Source organism: Humulus lupulus, chromosome 3 (genome assembly GCF_963169125.1).
Source record: "Humulus lupulus chromosome 3, drHumLupu1.1, whole genome shotgun sequence".
Taxonomy (NCBI): Eukaryota; Viridiplantae; Streptophyta; class Magnoliopsida; order Rosales; family Cannabaceae; genus Humulus; species Humulus lupulus.
Genome location: NC_084795.1, coordinates 251,889,432 through 251,898,838, shown reverse-complemented (window position 1 = coordinate 251,898,838; position 9,407 = coordinate 251,889,432). Strand labels below are relative to the sequence as shown.

The following is a 9,407-nucleotide window of genomic DNA, read 5'->3' as shown; positions in this document are numbered from 1 at the left end:
ATTTTCTTTCCAGACCTAAGAGTTGAAATTGATTTGACTTATCCATTATGACTAGACTTTCCTATCTCATATTGACCTTTTGGATTAGGGATAGGTTGACTAGGGAATGTTCCTTTTTCTCTATCAGCTAAAGCAGTGGCGAGTTGTCCTACTTGTGTCTCGAGTTTGGTAATAGATTGAGATTGATTTTGTAGGATTTGTTGGGTGGATTGCATAAATTGTTGTAAAGTATCTTCTAAGGAAGGTTTTCTTTGTTGCGGATATGGTTGATTTTGTGGGGCATGAGCTTGGTTTTGTGTGTTGTATTGGTGCCCTTGATTCATTTGGGGTTGGTTTTGTCTCCATGAAAAGTTCGGATGGTTTCTCCAATTTGGATTGTAGGTGGACGAAAATGGGCTATCATTTGGTTTCCCATAAGAATGAAGAGCATTGGCCTCCTCAGAAAAGGCTTCTTGGTAGGAAGGACAAGATTGGGCATTATGGCACGGACTAGAACATATAGAACAAACATCTTTTCGTGGTTGAATTGGAGAGTTTATAGTTTGGCTTATGGCTAAAGCTTCTACTTTTCTCGCTAATTTGTCTAAGGATGTTCTTAAGTCTAATTCTTCTTTTACTTCATACCTTCCTCCTCTTTTTGGTGAATTGGTTGACCTAGACCTAGGATCAAAATAATTCCATTGTTGTGAATTGACAGATAAATCTTCAAGGGCATCCCATGCCTCTTGTCCTTGAAATTTTAAAAATTTTCCAGTATGCATAGATTGAATCATTTGACGATTAGAGGGAGTCAAACCATCATAAAAATATTTTACAAGTCTCCATTTTTCAAAACCATGATGAGAACATTTTAATAATAAATCTTTAAATCTTTCCCAACATTCATAAAACTCTTCATTATCTTTTTGAAAAAACTCGGAGATTTCTCTCCTTAGACTATCAGTTTTAGACATAGGAAAAAATTTCAGTAAGAATTTATTATAAAGTTGATCCCATGTAGTTATAGACCCCGTGGGAAGGGAATTTAACCAAGCTTTTGATTTGTCTTTTAATGAAAAAGGGAACAATCTTAGTTTGACCGACTCATCAGAAAAATTTTGAAATTTAAATGTTGAGCAAATTTCTAAGAAATCTTTGACATGCATGTAAGGATCCTCTCTATCTAACCCATAAAAAGATGGCAATAATTGAATGATTGCGGGTTTAAGCTCAAAATGAGTAGCAGAAGTAGTAGGTAAAACAATGCATGAGGGAGCATTAGATGAAATAGGTGCAAAATATTCAAGCAAAGTTTTTTCAGGCACAACATTTTCATCAACAGGATTAGCAATAGGTTCCATGATGCTCAAATTTTTACTAACACTTTCAATTTCAAACAAAGATAAACGTCTTTTTACTAATCGTTTTTTAGAGTTACGTTCCCAATGATGCATACAATTTTCACAAACAAGGCAACAATGATAATCTCAAACAAGCAATTTTCTGATGTGGAAGATCAGTTAAAACCGCAACCACAGAGCATACTTAGAATTTTTAGAGATTTCACAACAATATAATTCTTATGGTTTACTTGTCCCCAGGCCTATTTGATTCCACTTACTCGCGCACTACTAACAACTCCCCGAGGTTAATTAGTAGAGGCGGATGGGAATTTTGTTCAAATTTCCTTTAAGCAAAAATTGCTTATGGTGAAAGGACAAGATTTAGGTTTCTTTTTTTTTTTTCAAGTATTTTTCACAATGTAACACTAAAATATTAAAGAAGACAAAGAAAAATAAGGCAAAAATTAAATAAGACTAAAATTTAAGCAAGAGTAGGGATGCATAGCATGCCATCAACCATAACAAAATTAAGATAAAAATTAGGAGGCACAAGTGCCATCAACTAAAACATAAGATAGAAGACTAGGAGGCAAAAATTGCCATCAACTAGCTAGGAGGCAAAATTGCCATCAACTAGTAATTTGCGGAAATTAAATAAAATAAAAATTACAACAATATAAATAAAAAAAATTACAACAAATGTCAAGAGGCACAAGTGCCATCAATTAACAAAGATATAAAAAAAAAAATTACAACAAAATTATAACAAAATTAGGAGGCACAAGTGCCATCGACTATAAAAATTAAAAGGATAGATAGGAGGCACAAGTGCCGTCAACTAAAAAAAAAACAATAAATATAAATATAAGTATATATTTTTTTATGGGTGGTTGAACCGTCCCAAATTTCTTTTTATCTTTTTTTTTTTTAGATTTTATAGATATATATTTTTTAGTTTTTTTTTAAGTGTAAAAAAATTAAAATAACTAGTAGAATAATTCACTAACCTTGAGATAAATTCGTTTATTTTCTCTTGCAACTCCCCGGCAACGGCTCCAAAAACTTGATGGACCCAAAACGGGTATGTTTAAAAATTTATATATCGCAAGCGCACGAATCGTCCATATAGAATAGTGATCGTAAGCAAGGATGTCGAACCCAAAGGAGTTGTCTAAAATCGAAAATGAAACTATTTTAAATCAAAAGTAATAAATTCTAACCTAGTTCCAAAGATTGATAAGTTTTAATGAACATAAAATAAAAGATTGAAAAATAAAGCTATTTAAGATAATGAAAATAAACCAATAATGAGTTGAAAATAAGTATTAAAAGAAAAGATTATTAAGATACTAGAATCCACAAAATGTAAGTTTAATAATATTTATTAGTATATTGATTCCCAAGTTTTAGTGATAGTTAAAATAATTTAAACTATCATTTTTCAAAAAAAGATTTATAATTTTAAACACAAATTTCTTATAAAAGGATAGGATTTTTCTTCACTTTTCAAAATTATAATTTCAAAGCATTTAGTGTAAATCAATCTAATGAAATAACAAATAAATCAATGAACATTATTTATAAGGCAAAACATAATATTTTTGTTCTAAGCATGGATGTGTACAATTTAATGACACACCTTACACAAAGAATATTATGTTTATGCACTAATGAAGAACAAAGTGTAAATATGTTCTAACAATCTAAAATACAAGATATTTAATATGAAAGAAATATATGTAGAAGAAAAATCCATAAACTTTGTTGTATTACAAGGGAAATCAACATACAACATAAATATTACCTAGTTACAAGTTGCTTCATCATGATCTTAATAATCTTATGAAAAAGATTAGAAGCACATAACTAGAGTAGAAATTACAAAATAAAAGACATACATACTTGCAAAATGCTCTTGAAAAACCCAAATGGAAGATAGAATGGTAGAGAGAAAATGAGAGAAAAAAGATGGTAACCAAAATTAAGCACCCTAAAATGGTCTTGAAAGTCCATATTTATAGCCAAAGTGAGATTATTAAAATAATCAATTTAAATTAATTAAATTGATTAGATTAATTAAATAAAATAAATATGGTATGTAGAGGTAAATTATAGAGTGTAATGATGATATTGTGGTGAAAATGTGTAGACAAAAGGGTAAAAAGTTGGCATTTTTGTCATAGGGGACATTGTGGGCTCAAGATAATTATATGTGGCTAGACAGGCGGCTGCCGTGCAATTGGGCAGAGGGAGAAAACAGGCTGGGCCGTACGGACGGGTTGGGCAGGAGGCAAGTGATGTTGGGCCGAATTGCTTGGGCCAAGAGTTGAAGGGAGGCTGATCTTTTTCAAGCTAAATGGGAGTTGATTATTTCAACTTGAAATTTAGTTTCGGCAGAGAGCAAATGGTTGGAGAGGTGATGCTTTGTGATGAGGAGATGGGACAGGTGGCGGCAAGGAGGAAATGCTGAGTGCTCTTGTTGATGCAGCTGGGAGTGCATAGGAGGGCTCTGGGCCGTACGGCTGGTAGGCGTGGGCCTTGGAGTGGGCCTGCTGAAGGAGATGGGTCTTGCCACATTTTGCTATTTTCTCTTCATAAATGCCACTTTTATTTTCTTTTCTCTTCTTTTTTCAAGCATACAACATAATTCCTACAAGATGAAAATAAATTAAATAACCATCAAATATTTTCAATTATAAATAAATCATATTAATTATTTGAAAATATTGATTATAACTTAATTTAATATAGCATTTAAGTTCAAAAGAATTACACTTTTAACTTCTAACTTGACAATACAAATTTCATAATTAAATTACAACATAATATAATAAAATATCTATAAAAACATATAAAAATATATAAAATCAAAATAAACCTAATAAATTCAAAATTACTTAAAAACTTAATAAATCAATTAAAAACTCAAGAATTAAGCAACAATTAGCACATAAAAAGTGGTAAAATAACTCTATTTTGTAGAGTTATCATCCCACTTATAGAGATGGGACTCCCCCAGTTTATCAGAAGATAGGGGAATTTCCTGGTCCCCGAGCTCAAGCTCGGTCGAGAGTACCAGGTAGGTTGCTATTATCCTTGAGCCATATTTCTGTTAATAATCCTTGCTCGATTACTAAAGTATGATCTTTATGTTTTTCAAGTGAAATGGACTCAGACCTAGACAATGTGCTCAATAAGCCTATGTTCGTGAAGGCGAGTAAGCACCAACGAGCCTCGCAAAGAGGAGGTCGCCCCTCCAAGATACCCAAAAAGACTGAGATAGTCCCTCCAGTCTCGGTTCCCCAGGATTCGAATCAAGCTTCCGAACCTACCCCTGAGGTCAAACCAAGTACAACCACTGAGCCCACAATGCCTCCCACTATTTTTCCTCCTCTTGCTGCCCAACCAATTCATGGAATCCCTACAGTCCCAGCTCGAAAAGGCTGGCTCCTGCGCGGGAGCGCTTCCTGTCGATCTCGACTCATGTTCCTGAGTTTGTGGTCGACAGTGCAGCGGGATCTCACGAAGTCATCCTAGGCTTCGATGCCTTGACTTGCGTGGGTCACAGTCTTAGCCTGCTTAGGGCCCCGCAATGGGATTTTCTGACCTCCTGCCGAGATGCCAACACTATTTTTGACAAGGGTGGCAAACTTCTCTCCTCAGTTAGTTACTTTTGCCTTGACCTTCTTGTTCTATATTAATTTAGGCTATACTTTGCTAACTTATGTGTTATTTTTGTGTGTAGGCGCCCTTATCCTTCAGTGAAACTTTATGTTGAATAACGAAGTGACCGCGAGCAGGGCGCTTGCGCAAGAGGCTAGAGCCCAAATGAGGCTTGAGGATGAACTGAAAGCAGCAAAGCTGAAGGTGGCAGCAAGGGATGCAGCCATTCAGAAGGTTTCTGAGCTTGAGTCAAAGCTGGAGGTTGCTTTGAAAGAGGTCCAGAAGGTCCCCGACCTCGAATTGACGTTGGCGGTGACCTTGAAGGAGGTTGAGGCTAAGAATTCCGAGATCAAGGAAATTTGGGAACTCAATGCTAAGCTAGAAGAGGAAAAGAAGACGACCTTCGAAGTTATTGAAGGTGAGGAGGCTCGTCTTCTGGAGGAGTTCAAAACTAAAAAAGATCGCGCCATAGACATGGAGATGTATCGGATTTGGGTGAACAATCCCGACCTCGACACCAATTTCCTAGCCAACTTGGAGGCCAATTTCATCATCAAATGGCAGGCTCAACTTGAGGAGGAGGAGGCCAGGCTCAAGGCTGAGGAAGCAGCAGAGGCTTCAGGGGCTGTGGCTAGAGAAACATCTAAGTCTTGAGGCCAATGTTATGGGATGCGACCCATTGCAATAAATTTTGTAATTACTTCTATGATTTTTGTGTCCTCGGGGCAAAGACAATTTATAGCTCGATTTTGAGCTATCTTAATTTTCAATTTATAACAATATCAATTTTTATGCACACAATTTTCTAGCTCGAAAATCTTTATGCACTCGATTTTTCCTTTAGCTTTTTGCCTTAATATTATGCTTTACATTTCTTGATCGAAATATTTCGAGCCTGCCACTATTAAGGACTTGCTTTTATACTTGTTTATTCGTACAAATATATCTATTGTATTTAGGTTCGAATTTCAATGCATTCATGCACAATTTTTTTTTTAAATATCCATGTTCGACTTTGTTATTGTCAAGGTCAAACTTTACTTTTACGATGTACTTGAAAAGTACTTAATTGGCATGTAATCTTAGTAGTCTAGTTATATTTTGCTTTTCCTCATCCTCGAGTACGGCCTCGAGGTTGCGAGGTTGAAACTTGCTTTCAAAATTTTCCAGCCCGAGTTTCGACTTAGTTTATAGTTGGTTTATCTAGAATTCTAAATTTTTTTTACCATCGGTTAGGTTTTACTGGTTTGTTCCAGACTTATTTAGTTCGCGTGTTTGGTTTGTGATCCATACACTTATTAATTTTTTCATGTCGGGTTAATAATCCAGACATTTTTAGTTTGCGTGTTTGGTTAATAATCCATACACTTTTTCATGTCGAGTTAATAATCTAGACATTTTTTTTATTTGTGTTATATTTTTTCAAACCTATGGTATGATTTGTATACCACTTATGCCCCCTTAATATCCTATGATTGCGATCTTAGGTTATTGAATTCTGAGGGTTTGCAAAAAAAAAAAAAGTATAACAATAAAAAATACAACTTTTGAACGAAATTCAGTATTTTATTGATAAAAAGCAAAAAATCAAGCACATGCTTGGTTACAATGAAAGCATCACCCCTACATTACTGATAATAAGGTAGTAGATGTTCACCATTCCAAGCTTGCGGAACCAATTCCTCATTTAACATTGCCAACTTATACACTCCAGGTCGAATAATGGCCTCGATCTGGTAAGGTTTTTCCCAGTTAGGTCCAAGTACCCCAGCAGACGGGTCTTGTGTGGCTAAGAATACACATCTTAGCACCAGGTCTCCCAATCCGAATTTTCTATCTCGAACCTTCTTGTTAAAATATCTAGTAGCTCATTGCTGGTATGCAACATTTTTCAATTGGGCTTCATATCGTCTTTCTTCAATGAGGTCCATACTTTCTTCGAGATGGGATTGGTTCGAGGCCTGTATGCATCACACTGTATTGTTGGGATTTGGACCTCGATAGGAAACATGGCCTCACACCCATAAGCCAGGGAGAAAGGGGTATGCCCCGTTGTAGTTCGTGCTGTGGTTCTATAAGCCCACAAGACTTGAGGCAACTTCTCTGGCCATTTCCCCTTTGCCTCTTCTAAGCTTTTCTTCATGGAGCTCTTTAAGTTTTTATTGACTGCTTTGACCTGGCCATTTGACTGGGGATGGGTCACAAAGGAGAAACTTTTTATTATCCCATTTTTTCCGCAGAAATGTGTAAATAAATCGTTGTCGAACTGGGTCCCATTATCTGATACTATCTTCTTGGGCACCCCATATCTGTAGATGATGTTCTTTACTACAAAATCTAAGACTTTCATTGAGGTAATGGTGGCCAAGGGCTCAACTTCGGTCCATTTTGTAAAATAATCTACTGCGACCACATCATACCTCACTCCACCTTTTCCAGTTGGCAAGGAGCCTATGAGGTCAATCCCCCATACTGCGAATGGCCATGGGGAACTCATCATGGTGAGCTTGGTGGGTGGAGCTCGTGGAATTGAGGCAAACCGTTGACATTTATCACAATGTTTTACATACTCGAACGAGTCTGCCTTGACTGTGGGCCAGAAGTATCCATGCCTAATCACCTTTTTCGACAAACTATGCCCCCCAGTGTGATCATCACAAAATCTCTCATGGATCTCTTCCAGAATCTTTTTCGCCTCGGGAGGAGTTACACATCGAAGTAATGGCATTGAATATCCCCTTCTGTACAATTTCCCTTCCATAATAGTGTACCTTGAAATTAGGTACATCAGCTTTCTAGCCTCGTTCCGGTCTACTGGGAGACTTCCAGTTTCGAGGTAGTTAACTATTGGGGTCATCTATGTTGGTTGTGAGTCGATCATGCATACATCTTCTTTGTCGGGCTCGTTAATACTCGGGGTTGGTAGAAATTCTACTAGGACCACGTTCAGTGTGTCAGCTTCGTTAGTTATGGTGAGGCTGGCCAATGTGCCTGCATTTGAATTTTGCTCTCGGGGGACTTGTTCTATAGCGTAGAACTCAAACCCTCCGAGTGCTGCCTTTACCTTCTCTAGGTACGCAGCCATTTTTATACCACGAGCCTGATACTCCCCCAAGACTTGGTTAACCACCAGCTGTGAATTGCTATAGCAATGTATAGCCTTTGCTTTGAGCTAGGTGGCTATTCAAAGTTCTGCTAATATCACCTCATATTCAACCTCGTTGTTTGACGCCTTAATGCCAAACCTTAGTGCTGAGTGGAAGCGATTTCCTGTTGGGGCAATTAGAATGATGCCTGCCCCTGATCCATTTTCATTAAAGGATCCATCGACATAAAGTTTCCACAGCTCGTGGGCTGGGGTTACAACTTCATCATTGGAGATCCCAGTACATTCGACAATAAAATCTGCTAGAGCCTATCCCTTAATTGTCGTTCTCGGGTGATAAGTGATCTCGAATTGTCTGAGCTCAACAACCCACTTCAATAGTCTTCAGGATGCCTCAGGCTTGGATAAAACCTGCCTTAGTGGCTGGTCAGTTAACACATGGATAGGGTGTGCTTGGAAATAGGGTTGAAGCTTTCGAGATGTGTGCATTAGGCACAGAGCCAGTTTCTCCATTAATGGATATCTTGATTCTGCCCCCAGTAATCTCTTGTTGACATAGTATATTGGTTTTTATACTTTCTTATCCTCTCGTACCAGTACTGCACTAATGGCATGCTCGGTCGTGGCGAGGTATAAGTACAAAATTTCTCCTGTAATTGGTTTAGACAAGATTGGTGGTTCGCGCGAGGTGTTTCTTAAGATTTTGAAACATGATTTACACTCCTCCGACCACTCGAACTTTTTGCCCCCTCTTAAAAGATTATAGAATGGAAGACATCGATCTATAGATTTCGAGATAAACCTACTTAAGGGGCACCATTCGTCTTGTTAGGCTCTGGACATCTTTATGTTTTTGAGGTGAGGGCATGTCTATTAACACCTTGATCTTGTCAGGATTAACCTCAATTCCCCAAGGATTTACTATGAATCCAAGGAACTTACCTGATGATACTGCGAATGAGCATTTTTGTGGGTTCAGTTTCATGTTATATTTTTGAAGTACAGCAAAGCACTCAGCGAGATCATCCACATGGTTATTGTTATGTTTGGATTTGACCAACATATCATCCACATAAACTTCCATGTTATTCCCTATTTGTTCAGCAAACATCCTATTTACCAGCCTTTGGTATGTGGCTCCAGCATTTTTGAGCTCGAAAGGCATAACGTTGTAGCAATACAATCCCTTATCAGTTACAAAGCTTGTATGTTCTTAGTCAGATGCATGCTTGGCAATTTGGTTATATCCAGAATAAGCATCCAAGAATGAGATGATGATGTGGCTTGTAGTGGCATCTACGAGTTGGTATATTCGA

General features: G+C 37.2%; 1 non-coding gene across 1 annotated transcript; it reads left to right on the top strand.

Annotated features, from left to right (window-relative positions):
- Positions 1–831: 831 nt before the first annotated feature.
- Positions 832–938, top strand: LOC133827890 (small nucleolar RNA R71). The gene has a single exon (XR_009890539.1). It is a non-coding gene; the product is annotated as a small nucleolar RNA R71 (small nucleolar RNA).
- Positions 939–9,407: the final 8,469 nt, after the last annotated feature.